We start from the raw sequence: 20,564 nt of genomic DNA, 5'->3' as shown, positions 1-20,564 counted from the left end.
GAACATGGAAGCATGCAATAGGCTATCACAATTTTCCAATGTTTTATTTATACTACTTCTGTGTCTAGATAATTACATAATTGTTTCATGAAATTTTATAGACTTTTAATATTTTTGGACTTCGCTGGTGGTTCAGATGGTAAAGCATCTGCCTACAATGTGGGAGACCCAGGTTCAATCCCTGGGTTGGGAAGATCCTCTGGAGAAGGAAATGGCAACCCACTCCAGTACTCTTGCCTGAAAAATCCCATGGATGGAGGAGCACAGTAGCCTACAGTTCATGGGGTCACAAAGAGTCGGACACAACTGAGCGAATTCACTTCTTCACTTTAATATGTTTAGATATTTTATTCTCATGGATAATATAAATGTTCTTTTTTATATATGATTGTGACCTAGGCAGTGTCATTCACTTAATAATCTCAGTGTGTTACATCATCTAATGTATTACATCATCTGCACTATCTGTGCAACTCTGTGGTAGCCCTGCTACATCTTAATTTTTTATTTTGCAAACCCAGAGGTATATAAAGATGAACACTTCTGGGTCTGTGATTGAAGCAGACTAAGTATATGCACAATTATTGTATGAAGGAAATATTTGTAGTTCACATGAAAGTTGGTGGTACTACTTATCCCCAATAGATATATTACTAGTTCCACGTTACCAGATCTACACATTTCTCAATGGAGTACAAAAATCTGTGATTTTATTTTTATTTATTTATTTTTTAAAATCTGTCATTTTAAAACTTGATTCAGTTAGTAAAATACTGTATTGGTCAACATAAAATACTTATGAAATAAAATCTGCAAAAGGAATTCAAAATATATGCTTTGAGTTTGCAACCTCTGATTCAGCCATTTTTCTGGTATTGTTTTACCTGACACAAGCTGACATTATGAAGTGTTGAATAACTTTGAGGGAGGGGAGCAAAAGAGGTAAATGTTAAAGAAGGGTCAGAACCCCATCACTAAATATGATAAGAGGCCTGATGATTTCAGGAAGAAAGCTCTAAACTTTCTGGAATGGAGTAGAACATCTGAGAGGGATGCCTACTCGATAAACTTTGGAAGGTTAAGCTATAAATTTTAAGTCTGCTTTGTCAAAGATCTGTAAATACTAAAACCACTAGGCAGCACGCTCTCAAGAGATGATGCAGACGTCATAAATAATCATAAAGAAATGATTCATGTTGATAAAAATCCTCAAGATCCTTCATAAAGTGTCTCTTCTATCTTAAATTAGTTACATTATGCTGAATGAGATGGAGGAATCCCCCAATTATGACTGAGAAGAATTGTGAGTGAGATGCTTAGTTTATTAATAAATTGCATTATATTTAATGAGCAATTGTATTACTTTGCTAGGGTTGTCATAATGAAATACCACATACCGGGTGGCTTACACAAGAGAAATTTATCTTCTCACAGCTCTAAGGCCACAAATCCAAGATCAGGGTGCCAGCAGCATTGGCTTTTTATAAAATTTTTGATAAGGTCTGCACTTTGTAGACAGCCTTGTCTCTGTCTACCTCTTTTTAAATTAAAACATCAGTCCTGTTGGATTAGAGTCTCACCTTATGATTTCATTTAAACTTAACTTCTATCTTAACAGTCTTATTTCCAAATACAGTCACACTGGGGTTAGGGCTCTGAACTTTACACTTTGGGAAGACACAATGTAGTCCATAATGCCCATAGTAGTTTGAATGAAAGAAAGCATTTAGCTTGCCTCCACCCTCACACACACACACACACACAAACGTTTAAAAATAATTCTGATACAATAAGAACAGAGGTCCTTATTGTATAAGAACAGAGGTCTTATTGTAATAAGACCAGAGGTCCTGAATATTCATTGGAAGGACTGATGCTAAAAATGAAACTCCAATATTTTGGCCACCTGATTTGAGGAACTGACTCATTGGAAAAGGCCCTGATGCTGGGAAAGATTGAAGGCAGGAGGAAAAGGGGACAACAGAGGATTAGATGGTTTGATGGCATCATTAACTTGATGGACATGAGTTTGAGTAAACTCCGGGAGTTGGTGATGGGCAGGGAAACCTGGTGTACTGCCGTCCATGGGGTTGCAAAGAGTCAGACACGACTGAGCAAATGAAGTGAAGAACAGAGGTATAAGTACAAACAGAACAGAAGAATATTATGGAGGTGTAATGAATGAGTAGTTCTATAAAAGTTGGAAACTATAAAAACTATAAAATTTGGAAAGTAAAGAGATGTATAATAATTGACAATACAGCATGAAGTGATCAAGTTCAACTTCCTGTAAGGCAGGTGTCAATAAGACGCAAGAAAATTTTCTACAGAAGCCTCAAAGCCTCCACATTTGGAGGCACCAGTACTTCTGAAGGCAGAAGTTACGGATATAAGGAGGCTGAAAAGGTAGGATTCACTATACAATTTTACTACACGAGAAAGTATACAAGTACATGTTCAAAACATTATTCTTTATTCATGAAGTCAAATTCCTACCTCTCTTCTGACAAGGTTAGGGAATTTTTGCATTTTATTAAATTTGAGAAATTTCAGACTTGAACACACATGTCATCATCAAGAATGACATTAGGGTATGAGACTGGAACATGGTATTCTTTTCTGAATAATGATAACCTGCATTTAAACAAAATAATTTTATGTATTTATTTTTGGCCACACTGGGTCTTTGTTGACTTATTCAGGTCTTCCCTAGCTGCAGTGAGGAAGGGGTACTCTTCATTGTGGTGCACAGACTTCTCATTGCAGCAGTTTCTCTTGTGGAGCGTGGCTCTAGGCACACAGGCTTTGGTAGTTGCAGCACCGTGGGCTCAGTTGTTGTGGCTTATGGGCTTACTTGCTCCAAGGCATGTGGAATCTTATTGGACCAGGGATTAAACCTGTGTCCCCTGCATTGGAAGGCAGACTCTTCTTCACTGAGCCACCAGGGAAGTCTCAATAACCTGCATTTTAATTCTCCTTTTCTTATCCCAGAATAATGACATACAGAATTATACTCAAGACAGGAAACTGAAAGTATACGTTCTGAAGTAATGGACTGACCTAAGAATATAACCCCCACACCAAAATCAGATAATTTGTGCATCCTACAATAAAATGATTGAGACACACTAACAAAGAAACATCATTATCACAAAGCATCCACTCAACTTTTGGATGCCTTCTTAAATATTAATATGGAATAAATTACCAGGGATTAGAGGACAATTCATAGGAGAACTTTTTGTTTCTTCACCATCCCTTAGCAGTGGAGTGTTTGGCTAGAATAACACTGCGTTTCTGCACAATTATTCTCACTTCTCTCCACGATAGGAGAGGAGGCTTTTATAAGTGATTAGCTAGAAAGAGAAATTGTCAATAAGAATACTTTTTTTCCTCATTTGTTAGAAGAGAAAACTTGTATTATTCCTAAGGATTTTAGTCTAGGTTGAGATAAGATTGTGTATGTTAGTTGCTCAGTCATGTCCAACTCTTTGCAACCCATGGACTGTAGCCTGCCGGGCTCCTCTGTCCATGGAATTCTCCAGGCAAGAATACTGGAGTGGGTTACCATTCCTTTCTTCATGGTATCTTCTTGACCCAGGAATCAAATCTGAGTCTTCTTTACTGTGGGTAGATTCTTTACCATCTGAGCTACCTGGGAAGCCTAGGTAGAGATAAGATTAGATACTTTCAAATATGAATGTGCAAATTTATATTTGCCATTTTTTAAAAAATACAAAGCTGCTGATTTTCATGTGAGCTACAAAATGGTACAAGTTCTTGGTATTAAGCCTGGTAATCAGCCCTACATCAACTTCTGAAAATTAATTACATCTTCCAAAAGATAATTGTCATCAGCCCAAGTCATCCTATGGCAAAAGGTAGTAGAAATAGCTACTGTGGCACACTAGTGAGAATGTCTTCTCGGAGCAGAGTGTAGCTGCTCTGTCACTAGATCCATCTTCTAACAAAAATAATGGAAAATCAGCACTGGAGTGCCAAACATATGGACCTCATAGGGAAAATGCATGATGAATATTAAATAGGCTCTATGGGGAGAAAGGTCAACTGCAGTAAGGCCTGGGACCTGGGATTGCAATCAATAATACAGTCAAAATTTGTAAAAATATACGAGCAATTAGAAAATCACCCTGTAACTCTTAAGCTGGTTTTTATAGGTATATTCCCCCCCCATTATTCTACACTTTCCCAAAATGATATAGTAAACACAAAAACGCAAAATACCTCTCAAAGGCTATGGTTTTTCCAGTGGTCATGTATGGATGTGAGAGCTGGACTATAAAGAAAGCTGAGTGCTGAAGAATTGATGCTTTTGAACTGTGGTGTTGGAAAAGACTCTTGAGAGTCCCTTGGACTGCAAGGAGATCCATCCAGTCCATCCTAAAAGAGATCAGTCCTGGGTGTTCATTGGAAGGACTGATGCTGAAGCTGAAACTCCAATACTTTGGCCACTTGATGTGAAGAGCTGACTCATTTGAAAAAGACTGTGATGCTGGGAAAGATTGAGGGCAGGAGGGGAAGGGGACGACCGAGGATGAGATGGTTGGATGGCATCACCAACTCGATGGACATGGGTTTGGGTAGACTCGAGGAGTTGGTGATAGACAGGGAGGCCTGGTATGCTGTGGTTCATGGGGTCACAAAGAGTCGGACACAACTGAGCGACTGAACTGAACTGAACTAAAGAATGTTCTACACAGAGCTGAATCTAAAGTAATGGACTCTCACCAACTGGTACACATTGGTTGATAATCTGCTGAAGCTGAAATTACATTTTTTCATCCGTCTTTTTATACTTTAATATGACTGAATCATTACTTCACATTTTGGCAACTATAAGTATTGTGTTCTGAGAACATAAGTTTACCATGAAAGCCTGCTCCAAGAACAAAGAATTTATCTTTTCTGAATGGGTTGCATAAAAGGCCAATGCTAAATAACATCCTGTAAACTGTTTCTACTATTTGAAAGTAAAGTTTGTAAAAGATGATGCCTTGGTTTACCACAGTACTGGGTTCCTTGAATTAGCTGCCCTTTTTGGTGATAGACAGTCCAAGTTACACATCTAGAAACAATCAATTTCTGCCTGAGGATTTGAATCCCTTTTAAGTGAGATTAAGTAGAAATGGAAATTGGGAAAGATAGCACTCAGCCTTTATTTATTTTATTATTATTATTTTGTTCAATTTTTAAGCATCAAGTATATAATTTAGGATTTAATTTCAGCAGAATTTATTTATTTGTACTTAAATTGAAGAAGATTTAATTTGTAAAGTTTATCTTTTTTTCTTTCTTGTATATTCCACAATAGGAATTGGTTAGCATTCAAGTTTAAAGGATCTCTGTAATACTGAAGATTTATTTCATTGCTTCTTCTAATAGGCTGTATTGGATAATTTAGCTGGATTCAATCTGGGCTGCATAACAGAGTGAATTTTCAGATTTAGGTACAAGGTTGACTAGAAGCTAATATATTTAATGTCCAATCCTGATCCATTTCATAGGCAAAATCTATACTTCCAATCAGTTTCTTGGATGCATATCCAAAGCACATTTGTCACGGATGTAATTTGTTATGAAGCTTATAGAGCTTCATGTTAAGGGACCTTCACTTGCATGGCTCCTTTCCAAAGCCTTGAGAGGAACCCAGCAATGTGTTCACTTGGACAGATATTTTGGCAAGATTTTCAGCATTAAATATATAGCCTGAAACCAGGGAAGACCATTTTCTCCTTTCACTTTGACTCACTTTCATTCTAGGTTCCCTTCTATTAAGTAGTATTTAAGATCTTGGCATTTGGTCCCATCACTTCATGGGGAATAGATGGGGAAACAGTGGAAACTGTCAGACTTTATTTTTTGGGGCTCCAAAATCACTGCAGTTGGTGATTGCAGCCACAAAATTAAAAGGCGCTTACTCCTTGGAAGGAAAGTGATGACCAACCTAGATAGCATATTGAAAAGCAGATATATTACTTTGCCAACAAAGTTCGTCTAGTCAAGGCTATGGTTTTTCCAGTGGTCATGTATGGATGTGAGAGTTGGACTGTGAAGAAAGCTGAGTGCCGAAGAATTGATGTTTTTGAACTGTGGTGTTGGAGAAGACTCTTGAGAGTTCCTTGGACTGCAAGGAGATCCAACCAGTCCATCCTAAAGCAGATCAGTCCTGGGTGTTCATTGGAGGGACTGATGCTAAGGTGAAATTCCAATACTTTGGCCACCTCATGCGAAGAGTGGACTCATTGGAAAAGGCTCTGATGCTGGGAGGGATTGGGGGCAGGAGGAGAAGGGGATGACAGAGGATGAGATGGCTGGATGGCATCACTAACTCAATGGACATGGGTTAGAGTGAACTCCGGGAGTTGGTGATAGACAGGGAGGCCTGGCGTGCTATGATCCATGGGGTCACAAAGAGTTGGACACGACTGAGCGACTGAACTGAACTGAAGGATCCACAGGTATTTCTTCCATCTAAATACAAAGAAAACAATTTTGAAATACATTTAGTGTAAGTTTAGAGAGATTATAGGTGTGGGGTTTATGGAAATGTTTTTGCAGCATTAAATTACTGCTAGATGCCCTGCTACAGAAGTGACTTCCAGGAATACTGGAACTGCCCACAGAGCTGACTCACTAGGCATGGTAGCAAAATACAGAGTGAGAGATAATACAATTCAAGTGCTTCCAGGGATGTCAATACCAGAAGCATATAGGTGGAGGAGTAATAGATTCAGATACATAGAACACAACCAGTGCTGACAATTCAATTATTAGACACAAGGGGAATTTGCTTACCACTGTCTATTCAGAGTTGAAGCTTTCTCATGTCAGTTAAAATAATTGACAATGAAGCAAAATCAATTATATTTACAGTGTATAGTTTATGTTTTAAATATAAATTGTGCAAATAAATTAATCAAAATTCATGTTTTTTCTTTAACTATAAAAACAACTGGTTAACAGCACATGTTTTATGTATCTCAAATATAAATACTCAAAAAATCCATTCCTATCAACCATGAAAGCAAAATAAGGCTGAAAAATTTTCCTTTATTTCTATATAAAATTATACTACAATTATTGCCATAGAAATGGGAAATGAAGGAAAATTTCAATGTGATAACTTATAATATCTCTTTAGAGATATACTAGAATATATTTTCATAATAAAAAAGAATCAAATTTTATATAAATATACAGAAAATAAGAAATATTAGAAATATGAATACAGTAGGAACTTCTGAAGATGTTAAACATGAAAGGGGAAATATAAATGGCAAAGGAGGATTTTTAAGATAAATGAGAAAAATCTTAAAGCAGAACAAAAATGCATATATACATAATAGAAGATAAATATTGTTAAGTATTTTAGATATTAAGAGAGAACAGAAAATGAGAGAAAAAAGTATAAAATAATTTTTAAAAATTTCCCAGAATGGATGAACATAAATATTTATTTTTAAAGCACCAAACAAATAGTAGTCACATTAGATGGAAAATGTAAACACAGTAAAATACAATTTATGAAATTTCTAAGCACTGGGGATGAAAATAATGGCTTACTGAAAAGAGGAAAGCTTCTGGAGAGAGAGGAAAAAATGTTTTCCTATAATGGTAGAAGCATCAGAGTGGCATTGATCTTTTGAAAAAGGCTAGATACTACTTTTAAAAATCCTGAAGAGATACTGTTTCCAAGCTAGAATTCTATATCTGAACAAATTTTCAATCAACTTATTTCATGGATTGATCAAAAGTGTTTTCATACAAAGTTTCAAAAATAAAGTTCTTTTAAGGCACTCTTTCTCTTTCAAGAAGGTATCAAAAGATGCTCTCCAAAAAACGAATGAAAAAAAAAAGGTTCTGGGGTCCAGGGAAAAAATAGTTTCAGCATGGAAAATATAAAGGAAATGATGATGGTAATTTTTGTATGGTAGGTGTAAAAATAATCTGAGTTTAGAAGATTTACTAAGTGAAAAATAATCACACTGTATTTGTGTCTCAAGAATGAATGTATCAGATATCTATTTCTGCTATAACAAATCACCACAATCTTATCAACTCAAAACAACACCCATTTACTATTTTTCAGCTCTGTAAGTAACAGTGCTTGAACTAGGTTAGGGTCCTAAGAATCTATCTAGGATCTCTGTAGGCTAAAATCAAGGTGCTTATTTGTTTGAACTCAATCTAGAGGATGTGGGAGAGAATCAGCTTCCAGGTTCTCATGCTGTTGGTAGAATTTAGTTATATGCTGTTTGTAGAATTGAGGTGCTCACTTCCTTTTGATAGGTTCCATTCTCATCTTCTTGAGGCCACTTTCATTGCTTAGTTCCTGGTACTCTGTGGTCAAGCTGGTAATGGTGGCTTGAGTCCTTTGCACACTTCAAATTTCTCTGTTTTCTACTTCTGTCTCATTTTTTATGCCTTCTTGTCTGCCGTATCTCTTTGAGTAAGTATTCTACCTTCCTTTTTTCGCTTTAAAATCTCATATAGTTCCTTGTGTTTATCTAAATTATTCAGTATTATCCCCCTGCTTTAATGTCAGCTGATTAGCAACTTTGCATGTTGTCTACAAAAACATTTCACAGCAGTAGCTAGATTAGTACTTGATTGAATAACCAAATGAAAGGATTCTTGGGGGAACATCTTTAGAATTGATTCTGCCTGCCACAGTGGATAGCAGTTGAATCATCATTATAATAATATAAACACTGACTACTGATTTTGGTAAAATTCATATGTAACATTTTTGAGAGGATTAGATAGGAAATAGTTTTACATAGATTCATCATTTGGGGGATGGGGTAAGTGGAGGAACTGTAAGGTACTCTCAAATAAGAAATTACTAAATTTAAGAACACTTGAAATAGAAGTAAATCAATTATTGATAGAAATATGGAAGTAAATACTAAGGCAAATTAGCTAGTTACTCTTACTAAAGAGTAAGAGGGTGTCCCTGATAGCTCAGTTAGTAAAGAATCTGCCTGTGATGCAGGAGACCCCGCTTCAATTCCTGGGTGGGGAAGATTTGCTGGAGAAGGGTTAGGCTACCCACTCCAGTATTCTTGGACTTCCCTTGTGGCTCTACTGGTAAAGAATTTGCCTGCAATGCAGGAAACCTGGGTTTGATCCCTGGGTTGGGAAGATCCCCTGGAGAAGAGAAAAGCTACCCACTCTAGTATTCTGGCCTGGAGAATTCACAAAGAGGTGGACATGATTGAGTGACTTTCACTTTCACTTTCAAAAGAGTAGGCCAGTAATGGTGAGGGTTAATGGACAGAAGACTACTTTTATAATTATAAACCATATAAAACTATTTTAATTTTGTAAATTAAGTATTTTATTTTGTAAATTATTATGTTAATAAAAAAGCAGAAGATACATTGGAAACTGTTAATTCTTTTAATAGTTACCAACCCATCTTTTTAAACCATTATATGTGGGTTTCTTTTGAAAGATTATGGGCTACGTTTTATCTCTTTTCAGATATCCCATTCTGCTCATGAAAATTGGCATGTGTTAGTAAAAGTGGATGATGGTGGTCAGTTTATATGTGTATAAAATTTGCATGCTCAAATAAAGACTGAAATCTTGGTTGCATTAGCTTTCTTATAAATGAGCTATACTCTAAATTGGTTGACTGAGTTTGAGAGCACTGAGTTAATGAGCCAAAGTGATATATTTAACTAGTTTACTTAAGTAATACAATTTGCTTAAAATATATTTGAAAAGACATTTAGCATTAATTGGTCCAAAATTTAAGTCCTAGGACTGATTACTATTTTGTAAGTGATAATAGCTGCTATAGCTCCATGATAAGTAGATCATGCCTCTTAAGGGAAATAAAACCCAGTCCAGGCTCTATCAGGAGACCCTTTTGTAATCATGAACATTGTTTTCTAAGAGTGGTTTTGTTGTTTAGTCGCTAAGTCATGTCCAACTGTTTTGTGACCCCCATGGACTGTAGCCCATCAGGCTCCTCTGTCTGTGGGATTTCCCAGGTGAGAATACTGGAATGGGCTGTCATTACCTTCTCCTGGGGATTTTCCTGAACCAGGGATCAAACCATATCCCTTGTATTGCAGGTGGATTCTTTACCACAGAGCCACCTGGGAAGCCTTTTAAGAGTAGAAGATTACTATGGTAGATTTCACAGAATGAGAACTTTTATTAAAAAAAGATAAATTTACTAATTTTGGGGGCATAATCTCTTGAGCAAGGCAATAACATTTTTTGAAAATGATTATTTTATGAGGAAACCAGAGAACTGATAATTTTCCAAGGTTATATAGCTGAAGAATATTTAGATATTTTTGAAAAGCATTGCTTTGCAAAAGTATTTACATGTAATTTATCTCTTTTATTTTTAAATTTTCAAAATTCATTGAAGAGTTGCATATGCTTTCTTATTGACAATTAAAGCAAGCCAATTTATTCTAGAATTATCAGATATTTATTATTCATGGTTCCAAGCAAAATTTAAATTACTAGAGATGCCAGAAATTTCTTCAGGTAAATTTCTGCAGTAAATATTCAATGTTTAAAATGAGCTATTAGTCATATTTAGTAAAAGAAAACAGATGCAGCAATTAATTCCTTGTTTAATGTGTATTGAAATAGTAACATAAAATGTAGATGAGTTCCATTGTTTGGTGTCTCAGTAATATAGAAACTATGAAAAACTCAGACTAAGCATTAATCGTTCATGGGGCAATTAATTTTAATTAAGGCAAGTACAGAATCCCATATGGTTTTAGACATCATCTATTCATTAATGCAAACAGTCTGAGAGGAACCATTTGGAACGTTTTGGTTGATAGCAATGGTGGACAGCCCTAAAGAGACCTGGTTAAACATCCTCTAATTTTTATCCTGCTGTGCATCAGTGGGCAAGAATCCATGTAAGTCTTTGGCCTGATGATGTGTGTTGAGAGGAATTTATCATGTCCATTATTCTTGAAAATTCATAACACACCTTGCTTTCTTTTCACACATGCACTTTTCACACGTTTTTCTGATATATACTGTCTTAGCATTGCTTTGAATATGTATATATTCTTTCCCATGCATCCATAGGTATACATATGAACTCATTTATGTTACTAATATTACCTGAATTCTACGGGCTCTCCTTTTTTTTTATATGTGCTGTTTTGTGTGTATTATTTATTGCTGTGTAACAAATTACCCCCAAAATATAGAGACTTAATCCAACTATCCTTTGTATTATGTATTATGTATCCATGTATTATGTATTATTTTCTGTATATCAGGAATTCAAGAGTAAAGTAGCTTGTTAGTCCTGGCTGGGAGACCTCTCAGGAGGTTGAAGTTAAGATGCTCACTAGGACAGCAGTCACCTTAAGGCTTAAATATGCCTGGAAGATCTTCTAGAGCTGGCTCATTCACATGGTTGTTAGAAGAAGACTTCTGTTTCTTACTTGAAAGTAAAAATGCTACTCTGTCATGTCCAACTCTTTGTGGCCCCATGAACTGTATGTAGCCTACCAATCTCTTCTGTCAGTGGAATTTTCCAGGCAAGAATATTGGAGTGGGTAGCTATTCCTTTGTCTGGGGGATCTTCCCAATCCAGGGATTGAACCTGGGTCTCCTGCATTGCAGGTAGATCCTTTACCATCTGAGTTACCAGGGAAGACCTATTTCTTACAGGAATTGTCAAAAGGTCTCAGAACTTTGGGATGCAGATTTATCTTTAGTGGCTTTCTACCATGAAAGTGAAAGTCACTCAGTCACATCCAACTCTGTGACCCCATGGACTATACAGTCCATGGAATTCTCCAGGCAAGAATACTGGAAAGGGTAGTCTTTCCACTCCAGGGGATCCTCTCAACCTAGGGATCAAACCCAGGTCTCCCACATTGCAGGCGGATTCTTTACCAACTGAGCCACAAGGGAAGCCCAAGAATACCAGTGTGGGTAGCCTATCCATTCTTGAGCAAATCTTCCTGACCCAGCAATCAAATTGGGATCTCCTGGATTGCAGGAAAATTCTTTACCAGCTGAGCTGGCTTTCTACCAGGCAGCTAGATTTTCCTAGAGCAAGTGATTCCAAAGAACAAGAAGATGTGATACCTTGTATAACCTAGAATTGCATGTTCACAGTAGCTTATTGACAGACCTATTCAGTGTGGGAGGGATTGTATGGAGGCATGAATATCAGCAGTTAGGAATCATTGTAGGCATCTCAAGAGTATGACTAACACAATGCTGAAATGTATGGACTTACAATGAGAACTTTAAGCCTGAAAGTCATACATTCTTCCTCTCTCTACCAAAGCATGTATCACCAAATAACATCATATAAATGAGGAGCTTTTCACAGTAGATAAATTACTCTCAGTTAATATACCAATATGTAACCTGAACTTCTTCATTCTGTAAGTTTGTAATGAGTAAAAAGGAAAAAGCTCAATACCAAGCATAAGTATCATATTAAAGAGAATGCATTTTAGATGGTTACTTTGCAAAACATATTGGATTTTTGGCTATACCAGCCTAAAATACATTGTTTATTAAGATTTCTGTTAATTTTGAGATATTGTTTAGTTATTAATGGTATTTTATTTGAAAGATACAAAAGACCATCAACTTGAAATAGCTAAATTCTTGTACAGAATAAAAACAATTGAGAAACATTTTCTGATGTGTGGAGGTAAGGTTAAAATTACTTTAATAATAATAGCAGCTTTTTTTCTTAGTAAGTCATGTATTAATAGACTTTATGCCAGCTTGCCCTGCATATCAGTAAGCACTGTTAGCATTGCTTTGATGCTATTACTTGGGACTTTATTATTTCTGAGAGTTTAACTCTAAAATTTCATAAATGTCATTTTTTTAGTATTACAGTTAGAAAGTGTTACTTTTGAACAGTAATTGCCTTTATTCTCTCAGTCTCCTGACTAAAGTGATCCTTTTATACTCAGAAAAAATAATAAAAAAAGAAAATAATCCAATGACTGTTGAAGTGTTTTGAAGCATAAAATGTAGTAGGCATTTTATTGAATGCTTTTATTCCATTCAGTTAGGTTTAGTTCTTTCAAATGCTAATATGAAAGTGTACTAACTCAAAAAATCCACAAAAAAATTTGGAATTACATAAGAGAAAATTTTTATAGATTAATTTCAGTAACTAACTAGTCTAGATTACTTAGGTGAATTTTGATGGGGTTTATTAGAATAGTTGAGGTAAAAATACATTTCATTTAAAAACAAAAATAAAAATTACTTGATCCCTAATTTTAAATATTTTTTATTTATCTATATTTACATTAAAATGACCCCTCCATTATTTTAACACATCTATTAACACTTCTTACCCAAGAACTCTGTTACTCTGTGAGTGTGAGTACCATAAATGTACTCTTTAGCTGGTATAAAACTCTCAAGATCCAAGGTTAATTTCCTTGTATCAAATTATGATGCTTGTATACATGAGTATAGAAGCTTTAGCACTAATAAAAGAATGTTTATTTTGATATTGTGGCTTTTTTCCTTCTAGTTATATAAGGTAACTATATTAAAAATATAGACAGATCAGATCAGATCAGTCGCTCAGTTGTGTCTGACTCTTTGCGACCCCATGAATCACAGCACTCCAGGCCTACCTGTCCATCACCAACTCCCGGATTTCACTGAGACTCACGTCCATTGAGTCAGTGATGCCATCCAGCCATCTCATCCTCTGTCATCTCCTTCTCCTCCTGCCCCTAATCCCTCCCAGCATCAGAGTCTTCTCCAATGAGTCAACTCTTCGCATGAGGTGGCCAAAGTACTGGACTTTCAGCTTTAGCATCATTTCTTCCAAAGAAATCCCAGGGTTGATCTCCTTCAGAATGGACTGGTTGGATCTCCTTGCAGTCCAAGGGACTCTCAAGAGTCTTCTCCAACACCACAGTGCAAAAACATCAATTCTTTGGCGCTTAGCCCTCTTCACGGTCCAACTCTCACATCCATACATGACCACAGGAAAAACCATAGCCTTGACTAGACGAACATTTGTTGGCAAAGTAATGTCTCTGCTTTTGAATATGCTATCTAGGATGGTCATAACTTTCCTTCCAAGGAGTAAGCATCTTTTAATTTCATGGCTGCAGTCACCATCTGTAGTTACCTTATAGGACATTCTAAATTTCTGAAAAAAAAATTTACTTATTTGAATATAATATTTGAATATTCTGGTTAATTGGAAACATTAATCCTAAATTTTATTATTTAATAATTTTAATAACAATAGCCAGGAAATAATATTAGAAATATTGATAGGCATTGTATTAATCTTCAAGCTAGGCTTCCACAGTACGTGAGAACTTCTAGATGTAAAGCTGGATTTAGAAAAGGCATAGGAACCAGAGATCAAAGCGCCAAATGTTGTTGGATAGTAGGAAAAGCAAGAGAATTCTGGAAAAACATCTACTTCTGTTTCACTGAATACACAAAAGTCTTGACTGTGTAGATCAAAACAAACTGTGGAAAATTCTTAATGAGATGAGAATACCAGACCACCTTATCCACTTCCTGAAAAACCTGCAAGCAGATCAACAAGCAATAGTGAGAACTGGACATGGAACAATGAACTGGTTCCAAATTGGGAAAGGATTACATCAAGACTGTATATTGTCACCCCTCTTATTTAACTTATATACAGAGTACATCATGCTAGGTGTTGGTGCTGGATGAAGCTCAAATAGGAATCAGGATTACTGGGAGAAATATGAGTAACCTCAGTCATGCAGATAATACTACCCTAAAGGCAGAAATTGAAGAGGAACTAAAGGGCCTCTTGAAGAAGGTGAAAGAGAAGAGTGAAAAATCTGGCTTACAACTTAACATTCAAAAAACGAAGACATGGCATCTGGTCCCATCACTTCATGGCAAATAGAAGGGGAAACAATGGAAACAGTGACAGACTTTATTTTCCTGGGCTCCAAAATCACTGAAGATGGTGACTACAATTATGAAATTCAAAGACACTTGTTCCATGGAAGAAAAACTATGACAAATCTAGACAGTGTATTAAAAAGCAAAGGTATCACTTTGCAGACAAAGATCCACATAGTCAAAGCTATAGTTGTCAGTAGTCATGTACAGATGTGAGAAAGTGAAAGATGCTCAGTTGTGTCTGACTCTTTGTGACCCCATGGACTATACAGTCCATGGAATTCTCCAGGCCTGAATACTGGAGTGGGTGGGTAGCCTTTTCCTTCTCCAGGGGATCTTCCCAAGCAATGGGTCAAACACAGGTCTCCCACATTCTGAGTGACTGAACTGAACTGAACTGATAATAATATTGTTTATGTGTATATGAGAAAGCCAAATTTTTAAATACAGAATTAAGTTTCAGTTCAGTTCAGTCACTCAGGCATATCCGACTCTTTGCTACCCCATGAATCACAGCACGCCAGGCCTCCCTGTCCATCACCAACTCCCGGAGTTCACTGAAACTCATATCCATTGAGTCAGTGATGCCATCCAGCCATCTCATCCTCTATCGTCCCCTTTTCCTCCTGCCCCCAAGTCCTCCCAACATCAGGGTCTTTTTCAATGAGTCAACTCTTCGCATGAGGTGGCCAAAGTACTGGAGTTTCAGCTTCAGCATCAGTCCTTCCAAAGAACACCCAGGACTGATCTCCTATAGGATGGACCGGTTGGATCTCCTTGCAGTCCAAGGGACTCTCAAGAGTCTTCTCCAACACCACAGTTCAAAAGCATCAATTCTTTGGCACTCAGCTTTCTTCACAGTCCAACTCTCACATCCATACATGACCACAGGGAAAACCATAGCCTTGACTAGACAGACCTTTATTGGCAAAGTAATGTCTCTGCTTTCAAATATGCTACCTAGGTTGGTCATAACTTTCCTTTCAAAGAGTAAGCGTCTTCTAATTTCATGGCTGCAATCATCATCTGCAGTGATTGTGGAGCTTCAAAATGTAAAGTCTGACACTGTTTCCACTGTTTCCCCATCTATTTCCCATGAAGTGATGGGACCAGATGCCATGATCTTCGTTTTCTGAATGTTGAGCTTTAAGCCAACTTTTTCACTCTCTTTCACCTTCATCAAGAGGCTTTTGAGTTCCTCTTCACTTTCTGCCATAAGGGTGGTGTCATCTGCATATCTGAGGTTATTGATATTTCTCCTGGTAATCTTGATTCAAGCTTGTGTTTCTTCCAGTCCAGCGTTTCTCATGATGTACTCTGCATATAAGTTAAATAAGCAGGGTGACAATATACAGCCTTGATGTACTCCTTTTCCTATTTGGAACCAGTCTTTTGTTCCATGTCCAGTTCTAACTGTTGCTTCCTGACCTGCATATAGGTTTCTCGAGTTTCAGTACTAGAATGAAATTTTTACTACTATAATTGTGAAATTATTGTGGCATCATCAACTCAATGGACATTAGTTTGAGCAAACTCAGGCAGGTAGTGAAGGACAGGGAAGCTTGGAATGCAGCAGTTCATGGGGTCACAAAGAGTCAAACATGACTGAGCGACTGAACAACAATAACTGTAATTTAAAGTAATTAGTTAATTCAATTTAAACTTTTGAGTATACAGAATATAATTGAAAGAAACAAATTGGCAATGATTTATTATGTACCATAAGCTAATTATATTAATCATTTTCTTTGAAACAATAAACTCCAGGAGCTTAGAACAGTTAGTTATCTTAACTATACCTGTCCAAGTTTCCAACAACTTTATGCAGGTAACTTTAAAAATAAATCATCAATATGAAATTAAGCTGCAGAACTTAAAACAATGTTGCCAAGCATATAACAGAAATCTATTATCCACTTCATATATTTGAGACAACACAGTTGTGTTTGAATTTCAGAAAAATTTAAAGAAAAATGTATGCATATGTATGTTTGCCTTTAGCTTTTATTTCTCAAATAATAATTTTATATGCATTTTTAAAATATTCTTTTCCATTTTGGTTTATCACAGGATATTGAATATATCCCATGTACTCTATAGTAGGACTATGTTTTTATTTACCCATTCTAATGTAACAGTTTGTATCTACTAATCCTAAATTCCCAGTCCATTCTTCTCCCTTCCCTCTTTCCCTTGGCAACCACAGGTATGTTCTCTATGTCCTTTTCAATGTCCAGAATTTTAGAAATGTCAAATGCTAAATTTGGTCTTTTGCTGTGTTCAGAAAAAAATTTAAGATTAAAGTACACTTTTTAATATATGATTTTGCAAATGATCAATAATTCACATAAAAGCAAGATACCTCAGAGTGTTATGAATTTTATTAACCTTATTTCATTTAGAATGTTGGAGCTTTAAGTATTTTATACTGCCACAGAAGGAAATTTTATATTTATGCCTGATTTATCAAAAAAATTAACTAGCTGTAGGTGAATTATTATTTTCTGAAATATTTTGACTTTTAGCCATATAACTACTGCATTTATTTTAGGTTTTATGATAAGATATTGAATATGAAACTATTTGTCATTTGAAATCAACAGCTAAGCAGTCATGCTGTAAAAATTCTGTTTATTGCATTTAATATTACAAAGAGGGCCTAAATCAAAAAAATATTTTTCATTGTAAACTTGTTTTATTGTGTTGGCAACTATTATCAAGGATATAATGCTTTGTCTTTAAACAATTTATTTGAAAAATAGAATTTAAGTAGGTAACAGTTCTTATGATTTGGAAAAGTTTTTGTAATTATATATTGTGATGCTGCTTTAAATTATTCAGCATTTTAAAAACTATCTTTAAAGTATGTATTCTCAATTTGTACTACTTATCAATTTGTTTATAAAAAGCTTTTTCTTGAATGTTTGTGGTTTAATGATAAAAATAGTGTTTTATCATTTTTATGTTTATTTTACTTGATATTAAAGATTAATAAGGAATAATATTAATGAATAAGGATTAATAAGTTCAGTTCAGTTCAGTCGCTCAGTCATGTCTGACTCTTTGCAACACAATGGACTGCAGCAAGCCAGGCTTCCCTGTCCATTACCAACTCCTGGAGTTACTCAAACTCATGTCCATAGAGTCAGTGATGCCATCTGAATATCTCATCCTCTGTCATCCCCTTCTCCTCTTGCCTTCAATCTTTCCCAGCATTAGGGTCTTTTCAAATGAGTCAGTTCTTCACATCAGGTGGCTAAAGAATTGAAGTTTCAGCTTCAGTCCTTCCAATGAATATTCAGGACAGATTTCCTTTAGGATGGACTGGTTGGATCTCCTTCCTATCCAAGGGACTCTCAAATGTCTCATCCAACACCACAGTTCAAAAACATCAGTTTTTCAGTGCTCACCTTTCTTTTTAGTCCAACTCTCACATCCATATAGGACCACTGGAAAAAGCATAGCTTTGACTAGATGGACCTTTGTTGACAGAGTAATGTCTCTGCTTTTTAATATGCTGTCTAGGTTGGTCATAACTTTTCTTCCAAGGAGTAAGCATCTTTTAATTTCATGCCTGCAGTCACAATCTGCAGTGATTTTGAAGACCCCCAAAATAAAGTCTGTCATGGGACCAATCTTAGTTTTCTGAATGTTGAACTTTAAGCCAACTTTTTCACTCTCCTCTTTCACCTTCATCAAGAGGCTTTTTAGTTCCTCTTCACTGTCTGCCATAAGGGTGGTGTCATGTGCATATCTGAGGTTATTGATATTTCTCCTGGAAATCTTGATTCCAGCTTGTGCTTCTTCCAGCCCACCGTTTCTCATGATGTACTCTGTCTGTAAGTTTAATAAGCCGGGTGATGATATATAACCTTGACATACTTCTTTCCCTATTTGGAACCAGTCTGATGTTCCTATCCAGTTCTAACTGTTGCTTCTTGATATGCATACAGATTTCTCAGAAGGCAGGTCAGGTGGTCTGGTATTCCCATCTCTTTAAGAATTTTCCACAGTTTGTTGTGATCCACACTGTCAAAGTCTTTGGCATAGTCAATAAATCAGAAGTAAATGTTTTTTTTCTGGAGGTCTCTTGCTTTTTTGATGATCCAATGGATGTTAGCAATTTGATCTCTGTTTCTGCTGCCTTTTCTAAATCAAGCTTGAATATCTGGAAGTTCACATTTCATGTAGTGTTGAAGCCTTGTTGGAGAATTTTGATCATAACTTTGCTAGTCTGTAAGATGAGTGCAACTGTCCAGTAGTTTGAGCATTCTTTGGCATTGCCTTTCTTTGGGATTGTAATGAAAATAAGGTAAGGTCTTATGAAAAAAATAAGATGAAAAATAAAGTTAGGGTTCTAAATTTGATCTCTCAATGGAATATCAACATCAGTCTTTGGAAATACAATTTGTTAAATATTGCTGTGTAATGAAGATATTAAATAAATATTAAAGAAAATAGTTTTCTATTAATTATATAATATATATATATATATATATATAATGTATATAAATGTCCTAAAATAGACAAACCTGGATACATATGTATTTGAAAAACATAATTATTTAATTATCAAAAATTGATCATATCACATCCAGACTAGAAATCAAAACAGAAACATTCAAGGTTAATAAGGTAGCTGTAGGAGAATGACAAGGGGAAAAGGAAAATGGTAAGGTCAGTGTGATGTATGAGTTTCCTTTTGCTGCTAAATTACTGAAAACTTAGTGGTTCAAAAAAGTACATATTTATTTCTTACAGTTCTGGTAGCCAAAAGTCCAAAATGGATTTGGCCAGAGGTCAGGAGGGGCGGTGGTGAGGAGACAGGCCTTGTCTAAGGTAAGGAGCAGCAGCTGCACTTTGCTAGAACAGCCGTGAAGAGATACCCCACGTCCAAGGTAAGAGAAACCCAAGTAAGACGGTCGGTGTTGCGAGGGGCATCAAAAGGCAGACACACTGAAACCATAATCACAGAAAACTAGTCAATGTAACCACATGGACCACAGCCTTGTCTAGCTCAATGAAACTAAGCCATGCCATGTGGGGCCATCCAAGATGGGCGGGTCATGGTGGAAAGGTCTGACAGAATGTGGTCCACTGGAGAAGGGAATGGCAAACCACTTCAGTATTCTTGCCTTGAGAACCCCATGAACAGTATGAAAAGGCAAAATGATAGGATACTGAAAGAGGAAATCCCCAGGTTGGTTGATGCCCAATATGCTACTGGAGATCAGTGGAGAAATAACTCCAGAAAGAATGAAGGGATGGAGCCAAAGCAAAAACAATACTCAGTTGTTGATGTGACTGGTGATAGAAGCAAGGTCTGATGCTGTAAAGAGCAATATTGCATAGGAACCTGGAATGTCAGGTCCATGAATCAAGGCAAATTGGAAGTGGTCAAACAGGAGATGGCAAGAGTGAATGTTGACATTCTAGGAATCAGCGAACTGAAATGGACTGGAATGGGTGAATTTAACTCAGATGACCATTATATCTTCTACTGTGGGCAGGAATCCCTTAGAAAAAATGGAGTGGCCATCATGCTCAACAAAAGAGTCTGAAATGCAGTACTTGGATGCAATCTCAAAAACGACAGAATGATCTCTGTTCGTTTCCAAGGCAAACCATTCAATAACACAGTAATC

This window comes from Bison bison, unplaced genomic scaffold (assembly GCF_000754665.1).
Source record: "Bison bison bison isolate TAMUID 2011002044 unplaced genomic scaffold, Bison_UMD1.0 scf7180017864136, whole genome shotgun sequence".
NCBI classification, from domain to species: domain Eukaryota; kingdom Metazoa; phylum Chordata; class Mammalia; order Artiodactyla; family Bovidae; genus Bison; species Bison bison.
The sequence above is the reverse complement of the archived record's forward strand: the minus strand, read 5'-3'. Positions refer to the sequence as shown.